The sequence below is a fragment of the Gnatocerus cornutus genome, unplaced genomic scaffold, assembly GCF_029298725.1.
Source record: "Gnatocerus cornutus isolate USDA-ARS CGAHR unplaced genomic scaffold, icGnaCorn1.1 Chromosome170, whole genome shotgun sequence".
Classification (NCBI taxonomy): Eukaryota; Metazoa; Arthropoda; class Insecta; order Coleoptera; family Tenebrionidae; genus Gnatocerus; species Gnatocerus cornutus.
In genome coordinates, this window is record NW_028275367.1 from 48,361 (window position 1) to 60,595 (window position 12,235).

A 12,235-nucleotide genomic window follows, 5' to 3' on the forward strand; every position below is an offset into this window, starting at 1 on the left:
TGTCAAGAAACCTCACCGTTACAGGCCCGGTACGGTCGCCCTTCGTGAGATTCGTCGTTATCAAAAGAGCACTGAACTTTTGATCCGCAAGCTGCCTTTCCAACGTCTCGTCCGAGAGATCGCCCAAGATTTCAAGACCGATCTCCGTTTCCAAAGTTCGGCCGTGATGGCACTTCAAGAAGCCAGCGAGGCTTATCTCGTCGGCCTCTTCGAAGACACCAACTTGTGCGCCATCCACGCCAAACGTGTCACCATCATGCCGAAAGACATCCAATTGGCGAGACGCATTCGTGGCGAGAGGGCTTAAATTTCCTCCATCCATCCATCCATCCATCCGATCCGACCATCTAGAATTAACAAATTCTTCATCTTCGAAGGTGTTAAAAGAAGAAAAAAAAAATCGGTTCTTTTCAGAACCACAATTATTTTCCAACGAATTGAAAATTTATCGTTCGCGCATGCAACTTTTTGAGATTGAAAAAAAAAAAAAAAAAAAAAAAAAGTTAGGTTATGTGATTTATTCACAAAATTCGTACTTACATAAAACGATAAACTTTTGCTTTTTTCTTTCACATTAAATTTTCTTTTAACTGAGACTATTTGAAACATTATTATATAATAAAGTTTATCATTCTTTGTAATAACACTGTTTCGACAGTCAAATGAATAGACAAGAAAATCAAATGAAAGTATGTATCTCCTCAACAGAATGTGCATTGTCCAAGCGAATCTTTCGTTCGTTTCTTGAAAATAATTGTGGCCCTGAAAAGGGCCATTTATTTGTATCGATGGTGCCCCTACGTCGATATATACGATCGGAGCACGTTCCCGAAACCACCAGGACGTCGTCGTCGTTGAAAAAATTAAATCATCGTCGTCGACTTTTCACTTCTTTCTCTTGGGTGAAGCGGTTTTTTTCGCTTTGACGGTGACGGCTTTGGCCGTTTTCGGTTTCGGCGCTTTCGGTTTCTTGGTTGGACCGGCCTTGTTGGATTTCTTCGCTTTCGATGGCGTCTTGGGTTTGACGGGCGATCTGGAGGCGGCGCTGGCTTTCTTTTCGGGAGCGGACGCAGCCTTTCTAGCCTTCGATACGGCGACGCTCTTCTTTTCGGCGGCAGTTTTCTTAGACTTGGCCGAAGCGGCGGGGGCGGCCTTCTTACCGGCTTTTGAGGCGGATCCTTTTTCGGCGGACGTCGGCGCTGACGCGACGGAACGTTTAGCAACGCCCGTCTTCTTGGATTTCGCCGATGACGACGCGGTCGCAGCGGCAGATCTCTTTTTCGTGGCGGACGGAGCCTTAGCTGCACCGGTGACGGCAGAAGCCAACTTGAACGAACCGGAAGCTCCTTTTCCTTTGGTTTGGACCAACGAACCGGATGCGACGGCGCCCTTAAGGTACTTCTTGATGAAAGGCGCAAATTTTTCCGCGTCGACTTTGTAGTTGGCCGCGACATATTTCTTGATCGCCTGCAACGAAGAACCGCCGCGTTCCTTCAAGCCTTTGATGGCGTTGGTGACCATCTCCGAAGTGGGCGGATGAGAAGGTTTGCTTCTCGGATTTTTGGGCTTCTTCTCCTTCTTCACCGGTGAGGAGCCGGAAGTGGCACCGGCGACCGTCGAAGCTGCTTGATTTTCTACGTCGGCCATATTTTCGTCTATCGCGCGCGCGTTTTTTTCTTTTTATTATAGGTAGGCTTATTCTTCGGTGAAAGAACGAATGAACTTTACAGAACGAATTGGGCGCCAAAGTCAAAGTGTTGGCGCGTTCGAAAACGCGCGGACCGCGGACTAAACGAGAGCCTTCTCGTCGAGTTAGAAAATTCAGTGGGCCTCGAATACAGCTTTCGCGTGATGGCATCGTTCTCTTTACGCGAAGATCACCGCCTCCGGGTGCGGGAACATGAGCGATTCGGTCGGCGATGGCCTCCTGAATAACCTCAAGTTTTCCCGGACGACCAGCCGACCTCCAAAAGCGAACAAGGACCGATCGAACGTCGACTCGAACAAAGACCCTCCGAAACAAGGAGATGACATCCAAGTTCGACGCCGACGTTACGCGTTTTCCACGAATAACAGGAAAGTTCCGCTTTCGACCAGACAAACTTGGAAGCATCCTCTACAAGTTTCACGAACGAATCGGTCGAAAAGTACGTGCGATCTTTTCGAAAATCGCCTCGCAAAGAGACGCAGCACGGATCGGAGCGACGACCGACGAACCTGCAGAGTGTAGGAAAAAAATTCACAAACGGTCGAAGATGACGTCCGAGAAGGTCGAATTTTTTCAAGAACGAAGATAAAACCTTCGCCTTTCGTAGGAGTTGATTTTTGAAAACGATCTTGACGAACAGGTCGGAAAAAAAACGATGTCAATTTCGGACTCGACCATGAGAAACGAATTTGTACGACGAACGGACTTTTCGAACGACTTTTTTCGCAAAATCGACATTTTTTCCTCAAAAATTACCTCACACGACGAAATCCCATCATCGAAACATCACCGAAAACAGTTTTGACGGCGAAATTCTCGTCAATTTTACGAAAATAAAGGGAAAATCAGACGGACCACCGTCGAACATCCAGCGACGGGAACGGACGAGTTTTTTAATTTTTCTTGCCAATTCATTGCGAAAGAAGCAATTTTTCTCGACGAAACCATTTTATAATCATAAAAAAAACTCCCCAAACACCACAAACCAACAAAAATACGGAAATCTTGCATTGTTTGCATTTTTCAGACACTCTAAATAAAACTACGTCGATGTCGGCGGATTTTCAGTCGGTCGTCGGTCGACAGAAATCCAACGAAATTTTCATTTGTTCTTCTCAAAAACGAAAAACAAACAAATCAACAAAACATTCCCTACTATTAGTCGACATTTCGAGCAGAAACTACGAACGTCGAAAGATTTAAAAAATGAAATATGTAGGTGTGCGTGCGTGCGTACTTACTTGAAACTTTTTTCTTGTTTCATCGTCGCACTGGAACAAATTAAATTTTAATGCAATGTAAACGCGACCACACTTTCGACGAAAACATCTCTATGAATCGAACGACGTCGGAAAAAGAATAAATCGAGAAGAGAACAAATCATGAAACAACACACACCCACCCCGCCCGGCCCGGCCAGAGTGGTGGGAATTTCGATGAATGAACAGACAAAGAAACCAACTCTGTTATCAGTTCTAAGAAAGAAAGCAGGTAGCGGCGGCGGCGAACCTTCGACCGTACTACGGTCAGTTCATGAATTAACCCCGTCCGTTCGGAGTTTATTCATCTCCGGTCCGTGTCGGCGTTTACTTCAAGTGGGTGCTATTTCCATCTAAGCAAGCAAGTGAGTAAGTAAGTTCTCAAATTTTAAATTACGTTAATCGCAAGTGACTCGTTGAGATCGTCAAACGAACAATTTAATTTAACGCCTCATACGAGTTTTTTTTTTTCGTCATTTTGTCGCAAAAAAAAAACTAAAAAACGACTCGCAAAAAAAAATTTTTTTTTTTTCTTCTTTTAAATCTTGTACATTTTCTGACATGTGTACCATCGAAAAATGTCACATCCAAACGATCGAACAATCACAAAAAATCGTCAACGTACCATCTTGGAAAATTTTACCAGGCAACGACCATACCACGTTGAAAACTACCGGTTCTCGTCCGATCACCGAAGTCAAGCAACGTCGGGCGCGGTCAGTACTTGGATGGGTGACCGCTTGGGAACACCGCGTGCCGTTGTCTCTACTCTTTTCTTTTTTTATTAACATTTCTGATGTCAAACTTTTTTTAAATATATTTTTCACTATTTATATTTTCTCTCAGGAACTTATATAGTATGAAGACGAAAATTTTTAATTCGTTCGAGTTGAATTTGTGGTTCTGAAAAGAACCGATTTTTTTTCTTTTTTTTCCAACCAACTTCCAAGCTGCTCGAGGAGGATTTATTTTGAACTGGTGTATTTGGTGACGGCCTTGGTTCCTTCAGAAACGGCGTGCTTCGCCAATTCACCGGGCAAAAGAAGACGCACCGCCGTCTGGATCTCCCTGCTGGTTATGGTCGAACGTTTGTTGTAATGAGCGAGGCGACTGGCTTCAGCAGCTATACGTTCGAAGATGTCGTTCACGAAACTGTTCATGATAGACATAGCCTTGCTGGAGATACCGGTATCGGGATGGACCTGCTTCAACACCTTGTAAATGTAGATGGCGTAACTCTCCTTCCTCCTGCGCTTCTTTTTCTTGTCGCTCTTCGAGATGTTCTTTTGAGCTTTTCCGGCCTTCTTGGCCGCCTTACCGCTGGTCTTGGGTGGCATTCTCTTCTAGTCGTCGAGTTAAAAAAACGTTTAAAAACAGAAAACGAGACAGACACGACGTGCACGTTACGACGAGTATACTCGATCTAAAACGCCGCACACCTAAAATCCCTCTATTTATAACGAGCGAGCGACAAACAGGCGCTCCGCCTTAGTTCGTCGTTCGACCATTGCCCTAACGAGATGGCGCTGTACCGACCATATAAATTTCTAGCCTTCGCCGCGTTCGGCATTTATTTCAAGCCGTACGTTTGTCAGTGCGCTTCGTGTCAGTCGCAGTAGGTGTTTTGCTGTTTATATCGTATAACAACATGTCCGGAAGAGGAAAAGGAGGTAAAGTGAAGGGAAAGGCGAAGTCTCGTTCCAGTCGTGCCGGACTTCAGTTTCCCGTCGGCAGAATTCATCGTCTTCTGCGTAAAGGAAACTACGCCGAAAGAGTGGGTGCAGGTGCTCCCGTTTATTTGGCGGCCGTAATGGAATATCTAGCCGCCGAAGTTCTCGAATTGGCAGGAAACGCCGCCAGAGATAACAAGAAAACCCGTATCATTCCGAGACATCTTCAATTGGCTATAAGGAACGACGAGGAGTTAAACAAGCTCCTTTCCGGCGTTACCATCGCCCAAGGCGGTGTCTTGCCCAACATCCAGGCGGTGTTGTTGCCCAAGAAGACCGAAAAGAAGCCTTAAATTTAATTCTTCGCCGCCGTCATCTCGAACGAAAAACAAAAACTTTTATAAAAACCATCTTCACATCGGCCCTTCTCAGGGCCAAAAATTCAACTCGAACGAATTGATTTTTTCGCCAAAATACAACAACCTATGAGAATCATGTTAAAAAGTCTTTTAGATATTTTAAAGTTAAACCGATCAATTAATTCATTATACGAGCGTAGACTGAACGGAAGATTTTCGATTACATTCAACCAAGAAAGATGATTTTTACGACTTTTCATCGTAATTTTTAGAAAAATTCAATGCCCGACTAAAGCACGAACTCGACAACTCTATCTATAATAATTTATTGATTATCTAATTCAAGAAACATTCCGATTCGTCGTAAATTTCTTCACATTTCGCACATTAATCTGTTAAGAACATACACACACACACCGGTCGCCTATACGTGCTCTCCGTCTCGATAATTTCTTGCAGCAGCAGTCGTCAGCGGTGAGCCGTAATACTACAATCAATCGTTTTATTTGCTATGAGATTTTGTTTCAAGTCACGTCTGAGGAGAGTAACTCTACCCCATATTGGACATAACCTCAAATATACTCTTCGTGGCAAAAACGTTCTTTTAACGATGGTCATTCTAACCTAAAACTGCTGTCAAAATTGTCAAAGTCGCCGCCTGGATCACAAATTAAAATGATCACTCACTCCGTACGATTTTCATTTCGATTTGAAGACAAACACACAATTGAGCAACATATTTAATTCGTTTGATTTATTTTGTGGTTCTGAAAAGAACCGTTTTTTTTTGTTTGTTTGTTTGCTTGCCTGCGGGGGGTTTGTTGTTATTCCTCTGAGGATGCGGATACACGTCATAAAATGATAAAATTAACCGCCGAAACCGTAAAGGGTACGACCTTGACGTTTCAGGGCGTAGACGACGTCCATGGCGGTGACGGTCTTACGTTTTGCGTGTTCGGTGTAAGTTACGGCGTCACGGATGACGTTCTCGAGGAAGACCTTCAACACACCTCTGGTTTCTTCGTAGATGAGACCGGAAATACGTTTCACACCACCACGACGAGCCAATCTTCTGATCGCCGGTTTCGTTATACCTTGGATGTTATCGCGTAGAACTTTGCGATGACGTTTGGCGCCACCTTTTCCCAATCCTTTGCCACCTTTACCACGACCGGTCATCTTGATAAAATTAGGAAATTCTTCGTACAAAACGACGTAGCTTCGACCAAGTTCGTTATGGAACTAACGTCAAAATTTCATTCCGCGGGACTATTTATAAGTTACGGCAGCTCCACCTCGCGTTAAAAACGAATCCACCAATGGCGTCGCCGTATGACTCATCGAGTTTATAAAACGGCCGTTGGCGCGACGAAAATTTTCAGTTGACTTTCGAACGTTCGTACGTACGGTCGGTCGTTCGGTCGAAGCAAGCAAGCAAGCCACTACCTACGTTAATTCTTTTCATTTGATTCATCCGATATCCGAGATGGCGAGAACTAAACAGACGGCTCGTAAATCTACCGGTGGCAAGGCACCTAGAAAACAGTTGGCCACGAAGGCGGCCAGAAAAAGCGCTCCCGCCACCGGAGGTGTCAAGAAACCTCACCGTTACAGGCCCGGTACGGTCGCCCTTCGTGAGATTCGTCGTTATCAAAAGAGCACTGAACTTTTGATCCGCAAGCTGCCTTTCCAACGTCTCGTCCGAGAGATCGCCCAAGATTTCAAGACCGATCTCCGTTTCCAAAGTTCGGCCGTGATGGCACTTCAAGAAGCCAGCGAGGCTTATCTCGTCGGCCTCTTCGAAGACACCAACTTGTGCGCCATCCACGCCAAACGTGTCACCATCATGCCGAAAGACATCCAATTGGCGAGACGCATTCGTGGCGAGAGGGCTTAAATTTCCTCCATCCATCCATCCATCCATCCGATCCGACCATCTAGAATTAACAAATTCTTCATCTTCGAAGGTGTTAAAAGAAGAAAAAAAAAATCGGTTCTTTTCAGAACCACAATTATTTTCCAACGAATTGAAAATTTATCGTTCGCGCATGCAACTTTTTGAGATTGAAAAAAAAAAAAAAAAAAAAAAAAAGTTAGGTTATGTGATTTATTCACAAAATTCGTACTTACATAAAACGATAAACTTTTGCTTTTTTCTTTCACATTAAATTTTCTTTTAACTGAGACTATTTGAAACATTATTATATAATAAAGTTTATCATTCTTTGTAATAACACTGTTTCGACAGTCAAATGAATAGACAAGAAAATCAAATGAAAGTATGTATCTCCTCAACAGAATGTGCATTGTCCAAGCGAATCTTTCGTTCGTTTCTTGAAAATAATTGTGGCCCTGAAAAGGGCCATTTATTTGTATCGATGGTGCCCCTACGTCGATATATACGATCGGAGCACGTTCCCGAAACCACCAGGACGTCGTCGTCGTTGAAAAAATTAAATCATCGTCGTCGACTTTTCACTTCTTTCTCTTGGGTGAAGCGGTTTTTTTCGCTTTGACGGTGACGGCTTTGGCCGTTTTCGGTTTCGGCGCTTTCGGTTTCTTGGTTGGACCGGCCTTGTTGGATTTCTTCGCTTTCGATGGCGTCTTGGGTTTGACGGGCGATCTGGAGGCGGCGCTGGCTTTCTTTTCGGGAGCGGACGCAGCCTTTCTAGCCTTCGATACGGCGACGCTCTTCTTTTCGGCGGCAGTTTTCTTAGACTTGGCCGAAGCGGCGGGGGCGGCCTTCTTACCGGCTTTTGAGGCGGATCCTTTTTCGGCGGACGTCGGCGCTGACGCGACGGAACGTTTAGCAACGCCCGTCTTCTTGGATTTCGCCGATGACGACGCGGTCGCAGCGGCAGATCTCTTTTTCGTGGCGGACGGAGCCTTAGCTGCACCGGTGACGGCAGAAGCCAACTTGAACGAACCGGAAGCTCCTTTTCCTTTGGTTTGGACCAACGAACCGGATGCGACGGCGCCCTTAAGGTACTTCTTGATGAAAGGCGCAAATTTTTCCGCGTCGACTTTGTAGTTGGCCGCGACATATTTCTTGATCGCCTGCAACGAAGAACCGCCGCGTTCCTTCAAGCCTTTGATGGCGTTGGTGACCATCTCCGAAGTGGGCGGATGAGAAGGTTTGCTTCTCGGATTTTTGGGCTTCTTCTCCTTCTTCACCGGTGAGGAGCCGGAAGTGGCACCGGCGACCGTCGAAGCTGCTTGATTTTCTACGTCGGCCATATTTTCGTCTATCGCGCGCGCGTTTTTTTCTTTTTATTATAGGTAGGCTTATTCTTCGGTGAAAGAACGAATGAACTTTACAGAACGAATTGGGCGCCAAAGTCAAAGTGTTGGCGCGTTCGAAAACGCGCGGACCGCGGACTAAACGAGAGCCTTCTCGTCGAGTTAGAAAATTCAGTGGGCCTCGAATACAGCGATTCTGAGTTCAGACGTCGTGCAGTGCAGACGTCACAGAGAGAGCGAAGAATACGCGATGCGCGAATTGCGCAACACCAAGGCGAGAGCGGCTTCCGTTGCGGGGGAGTCGTTCTTGAAAGGCAACCCGCAAACCCAACAACATTCTTCTGGGAAAAACCAGAAGAAAAAAAAGAAGAACAAGAAGAAGAAGACACGGAGTTGCTCTCCGATCTCGTCTTCTTCGGAGGAGCTCTTCATCCCCAGGACCTCGAAGCGTCCGAAAACCCAGCAGCCGTCCGAGCTGCTCTCCCTCCTCGACCTCCAGTTCGAGGACCCCATCCCGTCCACCTCGAGGACGCCCCCCACCCCGGCCCCCAGGACCCAGAGGACCAGTCAGGGAAGCCAGACTCGAAGCTACGCCTCAGTGCTAGCCCAGAGCGAAGTTCCCACAACCACCCAGCCCCTGGAGAGGAATTCGGTGAGTCCTCCTCCAGCAGCTACCCCTTTGCCCCCAATTGACCCCTCCTTGGAGGAGCTACTCTCGATTCGAGAGCAGGTTAATCAACTGATTAGCCTGAGACAAGCAGCTCAAACCTCCACCAACCAAGCCCAGACTTCTCTTCTTCCCCCGCTTTTCGCTTCCACTTCCGGAAGCACCACCTCATCATCAAAAACAAAAGTTGCCGACAAACCGGCTTCCAATTCGTCAGGAAGCCGCCGTCAGCAACAAGTCCCGCCAGTGACGTCAGCAGTGACGTCACCAGTCCAGACCACCCAGACGGGTCGTCAAACTCAACCTCGAGCCGCCGCACAAAACAAGTTTGTCATCGAAAACTTGCCGGCAAATTTCCGCTCGACAAAGGCGCTGGCCAACGCTCTCAAAGCGTCGGCGATCAAAATTTCATCCCTAAACGTCTTCAGGGATGGAAAAGCCACTTTCACAACAACAATTGCTCCTCAACAACAACACCTTCAGATGTTGCAGGACCAGTTTGGAACCCCCGACTGTCGGATTTCTTCGGCCATAAAGGCACAAAAAACTGCCCGGCCAAGAAATCCACCCACCAACCCGACCTTCTCATGCGTCATGCGAGACGTCGACCTCGACATCAACGAGAGAGACGTTCTCGAGGCCTGCGCGGAGGCAGAGCTCCAGGTCGAAAGGACCTGGAGGATCAAGTCCCGGGCGACAAATCGCCCAACACGTCTCTTCCGGTTGGTGACTCGTCACCAACCCTCTCTGGACGCCCTCCTCAAAAAAGGGTTGGTGGTCTTTTTCAAGGTTCGCCGTTGCGAACCTTCCCACGTGCCCGCCCCAATTCCAGCAATGTGCCCACGCTGCCAAGGCGTGGGTCACACTCAAAACACCTGCCCACAAAATCAGGTGAAATGCCCCAAATGCGGAGGTCCGCACCGTCTCTCAGCTTGCACCAGCGAGGAAACTCGTTGTGCTAACTGTAACGGACAACATCTCGCCTTTTCACTCCGGTGTCCAGCCAGGCAAACTCCGGTCGTCCCCGGAGCCCCGGTCCAGAGGATCAACCCGCTGGACACCCCCCTTCCTCCTCCCAAAAAACCCGAGGAAGTCCCCCACATCGACAACCTCGTCAGGATGCTGAGTTACACCCTGGTGAACTCATTCCCTGAACGTCGAGTCCTGGTCGCTGAAAACATCAAGCGACACGCCAAACTCTTCTTTAACCGGGAAGTAATCTTCAACTTCTCCGGTTCAAATCTCCACGTCTCAGTGAACAAGTGTGGCTGAAAAGGTCAAGGTCGCTACCGTTAACTGTTGCGGCATCCGCCGCAAAAAGGCAGCCGTCGAAAATTTCATTGTCACTGACAAAATTTCCATTCTCGCTTTGACCGAGACAAAATCTCCAAGTCTTCCGAATTTCAGAGGTTTCAATGCCATCCACCGTCCGTCAGTGACACCTGCAGGTCCCAATCATCGAGGAGTGGCTCTTCTCGTCAAGAACGTCTACGGTTTTAAACAATTCGCTCTGCCAATTAATTTTCAGAATCTTGAATGCGTTGCAGCCCAAGTGAACATCGACGATTTTGTTTTAACCGTTTTTTCAATTTACGTTCCTCCAGGTTCCCGCTTGAGTCTTAACTTTTTAACCTTTGTCGCTTCGATCGAAAATTCGATAATTCTAGGTGACTTCAATGCGCGTCATGCAGATTTCGGCGACACCTACACAAATTCCAACGGCCGCATCCTCCTCAACGCAACGCAGAGTCTCTCCATTTGTCGCATCAGAAATTGTCAACCGACTTTTCTAAGCAACAATGGGGCATCAAACATCGATCACATTCTTGTGCATGACTCATTCTCACACAGGTGCAGCGAGGAAGCGACCATCGGCACAACAATAACATCTGATCACGTTCCGATCATCGTCGAAATTAATTTAGGTAGGCCCGTGACCGCAATTCCATCGCTGGTTAAAATTCGAGATTTCAAGCGAACAAATTGGAACCAGTTTTCAGCCACCTGCATCGAGCGGCTGCCTTCAATTCTCGAAACACGCAATCCTGACGTCATCGACAAACAAGTCGCTGACCTCACCCAACACATCCAATCATGTGTCCTCGACTCGACTCCCGAGAAATTAATTAATCCCACGAAAAAGCCTCTCCCGCCCTACATCGTTTCACTGATCCGACAAAAGCGCAGAATCTACAGAGAATTCGTCGCTTCACGAGATCCAAACATCAAGACCGAGTGGAACAGATTAAATGCCAAGATTCGGCTAATGATCAACAAACACCGAGAAAACCAATGGATTCAAGCGTGTTCAGAACTCGACTTCCGAAACGGCGCCAGTTTCTGGCACAAGTTCAAGGTCTTGACCGGCCAGAAAACGAGAACTCGCAACCACCTGAAGGTCGGAAATGACGTCATGATTTCCGACAAAGAAAAATCTGAAGCGTTCGCCAACCACTTCAAGAATTCATTCCGAATTCCAGAAGACCCACGGCACGATGAAAATCACATCAAAAGAACAGAAGCTTTCAGAGAAAAATTCAGGAAGCGCTTGCGCAGTTCCACCATCTTTCTCTCGCAACAAGACCGCGAAGACGCCCAGGAAGAAGACGAACTGCTTGATCCGGTCACTCCAGGTCAGATCAAGGCGACAATCTCAGCCCTCAAGACGCGAAAAGCTCCAGGTCCGGATCAAGTGAACAACCTCACTCTGAAGAAAATTCCCAATGAAGTCATTGCTGCAATATGTCAGATTTTCAACAATTGTCTGGACGCCTCCTACTTTCCTAAGGACTGGAAAAGCGGGTTGGCCATAGCAATTTCGAAACCTGGCAAGCCTACAGAGGATCCCAACTCTTACCGTCCCATCACGCTCCTGTGCTCGATAGGCAAAATATTCGAAAGAATTATTACCCTAAGACTCAGCGACAGATGTGAACGGAATCGAATACTGCCTGACCCACAATTTGGTTTTCGGGCAAGTCGATCCACCACCGATCCTCTCGTAGCATTGCAGACTGACATCGCAAGGTACTTAAACTCGGGACAGTGTGTTGTTGGTGTCTTTTTAGACATTGAGAAGGCATTTGACCGAGTTTGGCACGCTGGGATAATTCAGAAACTCAAGACCCTCAAATTCTCGGACAGATTCACCGGCCTCATCGATTCATTCCTCACGAACAGGACCGTCAAAATCAAAGTCGGAAAAGAACTCTCGGAACCGATCGAAATCGAAGCGGGAGTTCCCCAAGGTTCAGTCATCTCGCCACTTCTTTACCTGATTTACTGCCACGATTTTCCGGCAGTAAACAACGAAACAATAAGAACGTTTCAAT

The 12,235-nt window shown here is 47.0% G+C and overlaps 1 non-coding gene across 1 annotated transcript; it reads left to right on the forward strand.

Annotated features, from left to right (window-relative positions):
* The first annotated feature begins 3,612 nt into the window (after positions 1-3,612).
* LOC148166749 (5S ribosomal RNA) lies at positions 3,613-3,732 on the forward strand. The gene has a single exon (XR_015770956.1). It is a non-coding gene; the product is annotated as a 5S ribosomal RNA (ribosomal RNA).
* Positions 3,733-12,235: the final 8,503 nt, after the last annotated feature.